Source organism: Pinus tabuliformis, chromosome J (assembly GCF_031772625.1).
Source record: "Pinus tabuliformis cultivar Carrire ecotype Pingquan chromosome J, CPIR1, whole genome shotgun sequence".
Lineage (NCBI taxonomy): Eukaryota > Viridiplantae > Streptophyta > Pinopsida > Pinales > Pinaceae > Pinus > Pinus tabuliformis.
Window position 1 is genome coordinate 1,441,954,214 of NC_142295.1, and position 10,387 is coordinate 1,441,964,600.

Sequence of the window (10,387 nt, forward strand, 5' to 3'; positions counted from 1 at the left end):
CAGTGTACAATATATACGCTGGGGTGATACAAGTTATACGCTGTATGCTCATATATACATGGCAAGGTATATATATGCAGGTTATGGCAATAAATATCTATGCAGGCAGAAGGACGTATTATCATAAGGATTCAACTATGATATAATGATGCATGGGCAGCATGGGCAGCATGAAGCATGATGATGGATAAGATCATGGACATGGACATCATGATAATAATCATGATTAGTTCAACATGCAGTGGTGTAGCAAGTGGACCAGATGCAGCACTACGATAGGTGAAGTCGTCACCTTGGAGAATCAGTTGAAGCAGAATGTCTTCAACTAATCTCATCGTTATACGAAATGATCTATGCTAGATCTAGATAAGTCAAAGTGTTGACTTTTGTTGTAAATGTACTATCTCTCTCTCTCTTTCTCTGCTAAACTTTGAAGAACATAAAAGAAGAATTGATTAAGGGTTTCCCCACACATTGTGGGGTTTGTCCCTGGCTTGCACCACATCTTGTGTCTTCTTGTCTTGTCTTGTCTTCTGCGATTTATATTTATGTTCTATCTGCAGTTTACTTTATGCTGATGTGATTGCTAATATGAAAAGAAATTAAAAAAATTGCTCCAGCATAGAACATACCAAAACTTAACATGGAATCAGAGCTGAGGTGAAGACAATGCCCAAGCAAGAGTGAAGGAGCAATCACCAAATACAGTTGGGACAAGACAGAAGGATCAATGGGTTCCTCATAATTCACTTAGGGTGAAGTCGAAGCAGAGCATATTATTAGAATGGCGCAACAGAACTTCTGATGGCATACCTAAAGATCACTTCATTGGGAAGTTCGGATCTAAGGGTGGAAGGAAAGGTAGATGTTGTGGTTATGAGTTCGGCCCTTATGTGAAGGAATGTTCGAATGATAGAGATGCAGGTCATCTAAGACATGATTGACTCTTCAAAGAAGCAAGGAACCCCAGGTAAGAAGAATCAAATATTGTTTCTGATAAAGAAGTGTTATCTTGTATTGGCCCTCTCCTTCAGATTCTTTGGGAATCTGGCATATTGATTGTAGTGCTTCAAGGCACTTCATCGGATAGAAGGGTGCACTCTCTAATTTGGTAGAGATGGAAACAATCATGGGATTACACTTGGAGCCAATACCACCTATCCTGAAAAGGGAATGGAAGTCAAAGGTTTTATGGTGGCATTCGTCAATGGAAAGGTACGTGTTTGAAAATAGAATTTTCTAAAGATGCTTTTGAGTTCAGGGTTGTATCAAGTTGCAGGAAGTCCACTGGGGACCATGTCCATTAACACAACACCGGAGGTCTATGAGTCATATGGTGACAGAGATGCTTGAATTCAAAAAGAGCATGAAGGTACATGTCTGAGATGTATCAAAGGAAAATCTTACAAGGGGACCATTCCCCCTCATGTAGCAGGTCCACAGGTTTGGAACAACCCGTGGAGTTTGAGATTCATGAACAGGAATCTCATGTAAACAGGTGGAAGAAAGCCCTCTATGGCTTGAAGCAAGACACCCCGAGCATAGTATGAGAGGATCAATAGCTGTCTGATGAAGCTGAGATTCACTAGGAGTGAAATCTATCCAAACCATCCAAAGGTTGTGGATGACAGACCTCTCATACCGACACCTATGTCTGATAGGTGTAGACCCTCTCATTTGTAGAAGACAAAGGGAGTTGGATTCCGTATATGGAAAGATAAACTGCAAGCCTGTGACTACCTCGAGGATCTTAACTTTCAAGAAGTTATATAGTAGTGATGTTGGACCAGATTTGGGAAATGCCTCTGAGTTTTATAAACTCATTCGCGTTGATGTTCTTAAAGAACCTTCGTCTGGACATATGTGTTGCAGTTAGCATGGTGAGCTCATATTTGGTTGAGCCTCACTGGATTGGTGCCAAGAATCTTCTGAGATATCTTCAGGGCACAATCTCTCATGGATTGAGGTACACTGCTGGAAATATGAAACCACATGATTATTCAAATAATGAGTGGGCAAGCAGTGTGGAGGATCACTAGAGCACTTCTTAGTGTTGTTTCTCTTTAGATTCTGCTTCGATATAATGGATGAGCATGAAGCAAAAGTCGGTTGCCATAAGCACCGCCGAGATCGGATACATATCTACGAGTATGATCTCGTATGAAGCTGCTTGGTTGGGGAAGCTCTTCAGTGAGCTGTTTGATCACATAACATTGTGATTCTCTGTAACAACCAGAGGTGGGATTCGATTATTGAGGAATCCCGTATTCGTCGATTGCTCCAGTAGATAGACATCATCTGGGATATGGTAAGTCGATGAGCAAGGAGGCTCCATCGCATTAAGATGATGTACAGGTTGATACACCTTGTCAAAGACCCGAGGAAAGATCTAATCTGTGATTTTCCCAAATGACTTGGAGTCGTCAAGAAACCCTTGTACAAGGGTCCTGCATGTTGCATACATTGAGCTCTAGGAGCTCTAAGGGCTTGCAATTCTTACTGGAGCAACATACGACCATAGGGCGACTCACCCTCTCCTGGTGGTGCACACTAGAACAAGATGATTCACTCTCGTGGGACAAGATGATTCGCTCTCTTGTGGAACAGGATGATTTGATCTCCTATGTAGCAGGATTGATGTGTTCTCCTATGACGCTTGGATTGATGTGTTCTCCACGGCGGCTTGGATTGATGTGTTCTCCATGGTGATTGTGGCAGGATTGATGTGTTCTCCTATGAGGCCTAGATTGATGTGTTCTCCATGGCAATTGTAGTAGGATTGATGTGTTCTCCTGTGAGGCCTGGATTGATGTGTTCTCCATGGCGATTGTAGCAGGATTGATGTGTTCTCCTGTGAGGCCTAGATTGATGTGTTCTCCACGGCGGCCTGGATTGATGTGTTCTCCATGGCGATTGTAGCAGGATTGATGTGTTCTCCTGTGAGGACGGGATTGATTAGTTCTCTTATCGAAGCATCCTACCCATGCAGTCTGGGACTCATGGGAAGTATCTCTCATCTGATCAATGAGCAGGGAAATGAAGTTAGGGACCATAGTAGTACCGATGGACGCATCGTTGTATCTACTGTACTCCCTACACTAGGATGACCTCCATTGATCTGGGATCAATGACACTGGTCTGGGACTAGTGGTAGGAGTTGTACCATACTATGACACTGACTTTAGGTTAGTTGAGACTGGTCTGGGACCAGTGGTACATACTCTGAGACTCACTTTGTGTCAGTGCAGGACTAGTCTGGGACTAGTGAGAGTGGTACATACTATGACGTTGACTTTGGGTCAGTTGAGACTGTTCTGGGACCAGTGGTACACTCTTTGAGCCTACGATACTGGTCTGGGACTAGTGGTAGGAGTGGTACCCACTGTGACGCTGACTTTGGGTCGGTTGAGACTGGTTTAGGACCAGTGGTACGCACTTTGAAACTGACTTCGGGTCAGTGGAGAATGGTATGAGACATTCTCGATCGATTTTTCTTCTTCATAGTTCAGCAAAGCAAAGCAGAGTTGGGTAGAGCAGTGCAGGGCACTGATCGCAGAGATAATACAGTCGGACTTATGGATCAGCGGATGGAGTTCTCCCTAGTTGAGAGGGAGTGTTAAATTGGAAACTAGGGCCAAACTCCATGTGGGTCAGCTTATTTATGGAAGCTGATATTTTTATTGGATCCCTCTCGTCGAGAGGTGTAGGATTGATCCAAAGATCATCCGATTCCGATAAGTATTTATGGAGATATGAATTTATTTTGATTATGGATTTATTATCTAGCCGACCAGCAACTTATGTAGGCTCAAGAAGCCCAAACGTCATGTCTATTCAACCTATACGTTTTGGTATAAATAGATGAGGATTTGAGGTCATTTGAGACACATTCTTCATGTGAACTCCTCTCCACGTCTTGGGTTTTTGGAGAAGGAGAAGACACTAAAAGAATACGTTGGATGCCCTAGCTGCAGATATTCTAAACACACAGTCAAGAGTAGCTGTAATAGAGGGAGCTGCAGTCATAATCTCACAAACATTGGAGACATCCATGCAGTTCCTATACAGGCAATATCTACGCATAGCATGGTAACTACACGCTGTCCATATGTTATCTGTGCATAATGATAACCACAAGCCGTCCATATGCTAGCTGCACACAGTATGGTAACTACATGTTGTTCATATGCTGAAATGAATATCTAAGCACAGTATGGTAATATATACATATTCGATGCAGCTGTTGAGACTCTAATACGCTAACAAGAAGGGACATCTATCCACACAACAGATGATAACCATAGCACGCAGGCCCTAGATCTGGCAGCGTAGTTTAAGAAATACGTGGACATATATATACGTAGGCATTCTGGCAGCGTAGTGGAGACATATATATACGTAGGAGCTGGCAGCGTGGTTTAAGGACATGAAGACTCATACACAGTCAATGGTGAACGCAGTCATGATATTACACACTGAACATACTTACTCGCACAACCATGAAACAGTGATGCCCTAATGCATTCAACACCTATACGCTGGAAACCCTATACTCTACACGTAGTCATGACAATATATATCACGCACAGTCATACACAGTCCATTCTAGGTACGCACAAGTCCATATAAAGTACGCACAGTCATACAGTGCAGTTATGGTTATATACATATGTTGGACAATCATGTATATACGCTAGGCAGTATACATGTGAACGCTGTCACATACATATATGGAATGCAATTATGTATTGAAGACTGTACATATGAACGCAGTCAAGGTAATGAAGGCTGTACATATGAACGCAATCAAGGTAATGAAGGCTGTACATATGAACGCAGTCAAGGCACTCAGTAATGAAGACTGTACATATGAACGCAGGACATCAATATCTATATATATATATATATATATACATATATATACATATATATATATATATATATATACATACACACACGCAGGCCCTAGATCTGGCAGCGTACAATATATACAATGGGGTGATACAAGTTATACACTGTATGCTCATATATTCTAACCTATGCTCATATATACATGGCAAGGTATATATATGCAGGTTATGGCAATAAATATCTATGCAGGCAGAAGGACGTATTATCATAAGGATGCAACTATGATATAATGATGCATGGGCAACATGGGTAGCATGGGCTTCATGAAGCATGATGATGGATAAGATCATGGACATGGACAACATGATGATAATCATGATTAGTGCAACATGCAGTGGTGCAACAAGTGGACCAGATGCAGCACTACGATAGGTGAAGTCATCACCTTGGAGAATTAGTTGAAGCAGAATGTCTTCAACTGATCTCATCGTTATACGAAATGATCTATGCTAGATCTAGATAAGTCAAAGTGTTGACTTCTGTTGTAAATGTACTATCTCTCTCTCTCTTTCTCTACTAAACTTTGAAGAACATAAAAGAAGAATTGATCAAGGGTTTCCACACACATTGTGGGGTTTGTCCCTGGCTTGCGCCACATCTTGTGTCTTCTTGTCTTGGCTTGTCTTCTGTGATTTATATTTATGTTCTATCTACAGTTTACTTTATGCTGATGTGATTGCTAATATTAAAAGAAATTAAATAAATTGCTATAGCATAGAACATACCAAAACTTAACAATCTACCATCTTTCGTCAACAAGGGACGAACCCTCTTCAAATTGCATTTTGATAATTGCTCATGAATCTCAGAAATGCAACACCAATAGTCGAAGACTGGAACCTTCTCATGTCAAGGACAAATTCCTTTTTGTCAAAGGATGAGAAACAAGAATTTGACAATGCATTCCACCGATATCCAACCAACCTAGCTGTTGAATTGCATAACAAACAAATGCTCAAAAAATTGAGCTTTCCAATTGCATGCTGCTGTGCAGAGAAAAGGAACCACCATCCTACTAGTGCACACGAAGAAGATGAACAGTTGGATGCAAAAGTTCTTATTTTCAATGAAAAACAAGTTTTCCTCACATGTAACTTGTGGGTTGAAGTAGGTCTTGTAAACAGAGCACTTGGAAAAGTAATTTCCATTTTCTATGCAATTGGATCAAAACCCCCTCAATTACCATCCTTTGTTGTTGTTGACTTCTTCCAATAAAAAGGTCCGCCATGGGATGCCTTCAACCCATCGTATGTTCCACTTGCCCCAATAATGCGAATGTCTCGCAAGCAAATTCCTCTTCGTTTTACAATACATAAATCAAAAGGAATGACATTACCAAAGGTGACAATGGAAATTGGCAATATAGACCGATAAGGCTTAACATTTACTGCTATCTCCAGAGTTCGAACGTTGGCTGATCTTCACATCTCTCCACCATTTTCCTTCAACCGCTACTCCCGCATGCAAGGCAATGCTTACGTCAAGTGTAGGTAGAAAGAGGAATCAATACTAGCACCCAAGTGTTTACAACCACCTCCAATCTGATCCTTGCGTCTAACCCATTTTGAGTCTCTTTCAGTAAGCATACTTTGCATTCAATTTCACAATAGTTGCTTTCTTTTACAAGTAGTTGCTGCGAAACGCAATTAAAATTCGATACATTTTCCCCTTTCTACAAAATAACATATTGTGTGCATTCGTCTTTAGGAAAAAAAAAACAAACTTTACAAGTTCGCATTTCGTTGATTGATATGAGCATACTTTTACAACTCTGCTTCAAATCAAATACTTTCAAAAACGCTTGACAGTAAAATAGAAACTAAAATATATATTCTCACTTATTGCCAAATCTCTTTTCAGCTCTCCAAGGAGTGACTTACCACAAAAGTTTGCAATGATTTTTCCAAACAACAAAAGGACTCAAAATGAACAAATTTTCCAAACTGTTGTGGTAAAAAAGATAACACTCCCAACTTGACTTTATTGTTATCATATTGGTAATGGAGACCCCTAATGTATTTGCGACTGCCTTTTGGATCATTTGTTATTTCACTTTTTCTTATCTCGTCGTTTCGTTTTATTTTTCAATTTGACTTAATCTTTTTTATAGCTTCTTTTTTACTATTCATTAATTAGAATAAATTAAACAAATAACCCCCGAGTCCAACACTTGTATTGCTGTGCAAGTTTAACCCTTTTATATTGAACTAACCCCTTCTGATTTCATTTCAATAAGCATACTTTTGATTCAATTTTAAAATAGTTTCTTTCTTTTACGGATAGTTGCTGCGAAACTCGGTTAAAATTCCAAATTTCTCCCCTTTCTAAAAAAAATTATAATGTTTGCTTGTGTTTGGGAAAAAAATGGACAAATTTTACAAGGTCACATTTCGGTGATTGATATGAACATGGTTTTACAACTCTAATTCAAATCAAATACTTTCAAAATGTTTGACAACAAAAAAAAAGAAAAAAAGAAATTGCTCTCACTTACTCGCAAATCTCTTTTCATCCTTAAAGGCATCTGTTCCGATATGCGATTGCCTCCAACCTCCGATATCAGAGAATCTACGAGATTAGCATATCACAATATCGAAGTCCAAACCTTTGTCGCACATCGGAGAGTGGGGGTTTTGAATCGTGTCACGTAACAAAAACAACGATAGGGAATCTTCGATTTGCTAAAATGGAGTCTATTATGCCATGTGGGCTCCTCTGATAGTGCTTATTATAATACGCCAATTTTTTTTAAAAGTGCTATAAGTAATTATGTATTTCAGAGTTTAGATATTTGCTTACTATTATAAAGAACCAATTTTATATGTATTAGAGTTTTACTATCAGAGATTTCTAAAATAATTCCTCCAATGTCATAACTCTGATATAACTCTATTATCAAAAGGTTCCTCCCACCAATAGACTACAGCCACTCTATGGCTTTCCTTCCACGTCATTCTGACCAATCACGTGAGGGGAAATCTGGTTCCACCAATTAGAAGCCTCCCTTGACTAGGGTTTTGACCATCAAAAGGATAAGGTTATCCCAAAATTTCCTTTAAGTTCATAGCCTCACTCCTATGCACTGCAACAAAGCCTTCTCTCTGATTCTTGTCATGACTCGGCCAAGGGACCTCAACTCTGCATCGCATAGTGTCTTAGCCGAAGAGCTCTAGAACCTCCTCGGTTATAAGCTTTGTTGTTGCAAAGGCTTCTTCGACCCAGTCTTGCCGACTATGTCTCTATCTTAGGAATCTTGTACACTCCCAGACGTGCTTCACAGTTTGATGATGATACCTTTGGTTACTTAGGACGATCTATGACATTATCCCTCTTGAGCTTGGGTGATACGTTCTCCAATGGATTTGTGGCCGGCGAGTCTTCCCTTCCCACTAGGAGGGAATCCTACCCAAGGCGGCATAGGCGCTCCTCCATCGCTTACCTACCATGGTTTTGGTGTGAACTCCTGAGAGCTTCCTACCTCTCCTGCTACAAGCTAACGATGCCATACGCTATGTTGACCCTGCAAGTAGCTCCATGGTGCTTAACGAAACCTTCCAGAGCCCCGACAACCATCCTAAGACGCCAATAATAGGTATCTAGATTGCTGATAAGTCCAGGTTAAAGGGAATTTATGCAAATATGGTGCCTCGTCTGATCCCAAGGGGAAACTCCCCTTACCATTAATCCAATGCTTCCCATGCAACACAACAATTTGTAACTTTGAAAACAAAAGCATGCAAGGGGATAAAGACCCTACTATCCAGTGGGTCTTCCATGTAATCTTCATATTAATAAAAGGGTCTCAGAACCCACTACCTTTCAAGTTTGATCGAACCTCTCATGGGTCAACCATGACATGTAATAAGTTCTCTCTCTTCCTTAATAAGTTATTAATCTTTGTTATCATGCGGTTTGTTATAGCATGCAGTTTGTTATGCTGCCTAATCTTTATTATCATGTACTTTGTTATAGCATGCGATTTTTTATGCCTCTTAAGCATCAAACATTCTATGTTTACCTTTGGCAGTGATTACAGACATCTTTGCCTATATATATATATATATATATTAAGCTCAAATTAAGCTTGTAGTTTTGGACTAGAGCTCCCTATCGACTTTGTGGAACTAAGCTGGAAGTGATGAGGTGGTGGTTGACTCAACTCATCATTGTTGGCTTCATCAAGCCTTCTAAGTCCCAATATAGTGCAATAGAATTAACGATATAATTGTAATATCGTGCATTGAATAAGAAAACCATCAAACACTAGTACGCCTTAACTTTGGTAGCATATTTCTTTGACTAGTTAGCCAAGGCCAAGGTTTTCTCAAATTTGGAATTAAAGTAGGGATACTACTAGGGATTGTGGAAGGAGATGTGTATGTTTCAAACCATTATAGAAAGTAATGCATACATAGCTTTTTTATAAATAGAAAAGTAAATAGTGGAAACCATAAACAATACTGAGAGATTTACCCTAAATTCCTTTAACTAAGAAAACCAACAAAATGTTTAGGTCCACACCTCTAATTTTTATGATTAATCAACTTTATCATTTACAATACAATATATAGGATCTCAAAACATCCAAAACTCCAATTCCATTGACCTACATTAAATCAAAATCTTAATTCCTTAACGAAAATTAGAAGACTATGGGATGGAAGATCATGTACCACAAAACCACTAAAAGTGAAAACCATGTGCCAAAAACCACAAAAGCAGACTAAAAAAACTACCAAAAAATATTTAGGGGCTTCACCCCTTGTTGCAACAAATGCATATGAATCACACAAGGGGCTAGTTGTGTAAATAATATATCACACACCCAACATTCTCCCACTTATTGCTTTCTTTGCTGGAAATGGTCACATGATTACATGATCAATAATTTAGGGAAGCAATGCCCATTGTCTCTTTGCACCAAGAAAACTTCTTAGTGCTCACAAACTTTGTTACTAAATTTGTGACACTCTTTAAAGTGCCCACCTTCTTCACCAACATCTTCTTATCTTCAACCATGTCACTCACAAAGTGATATAGAACATCAATATGCTTTGTCTTAGAATGATAATTTTGGTTATTTACTAGAAATATTACACTCTAACTATCACAACCTTACTTTATAATGTCCGATACAAAGACGATAATTGAACATAATCTCCATACCCATACAACTTCCTTACTCGTCTGAGTAGATTCCATGTATTCAACTTCTATAGTTGAAAATGTTGGAAATAATACTGAGAAGGGGGGGGGGGGGGGGGGGGGGGTGAATCAGTATTAACAAATAACTAACTTTTTCATTTCCATAATCAGATTCATATACGCTACTTCATTTAAGGGAACCCACGTGTACACGCAACTGTGTTTAATGCAACTAACGTATATCCAACAAACTTATGATTCAGTTAATTCATCATACGTTGATCTTTAATCAGTGCATTAGAAATTCATTAACCATGTAAACAGTAACCAG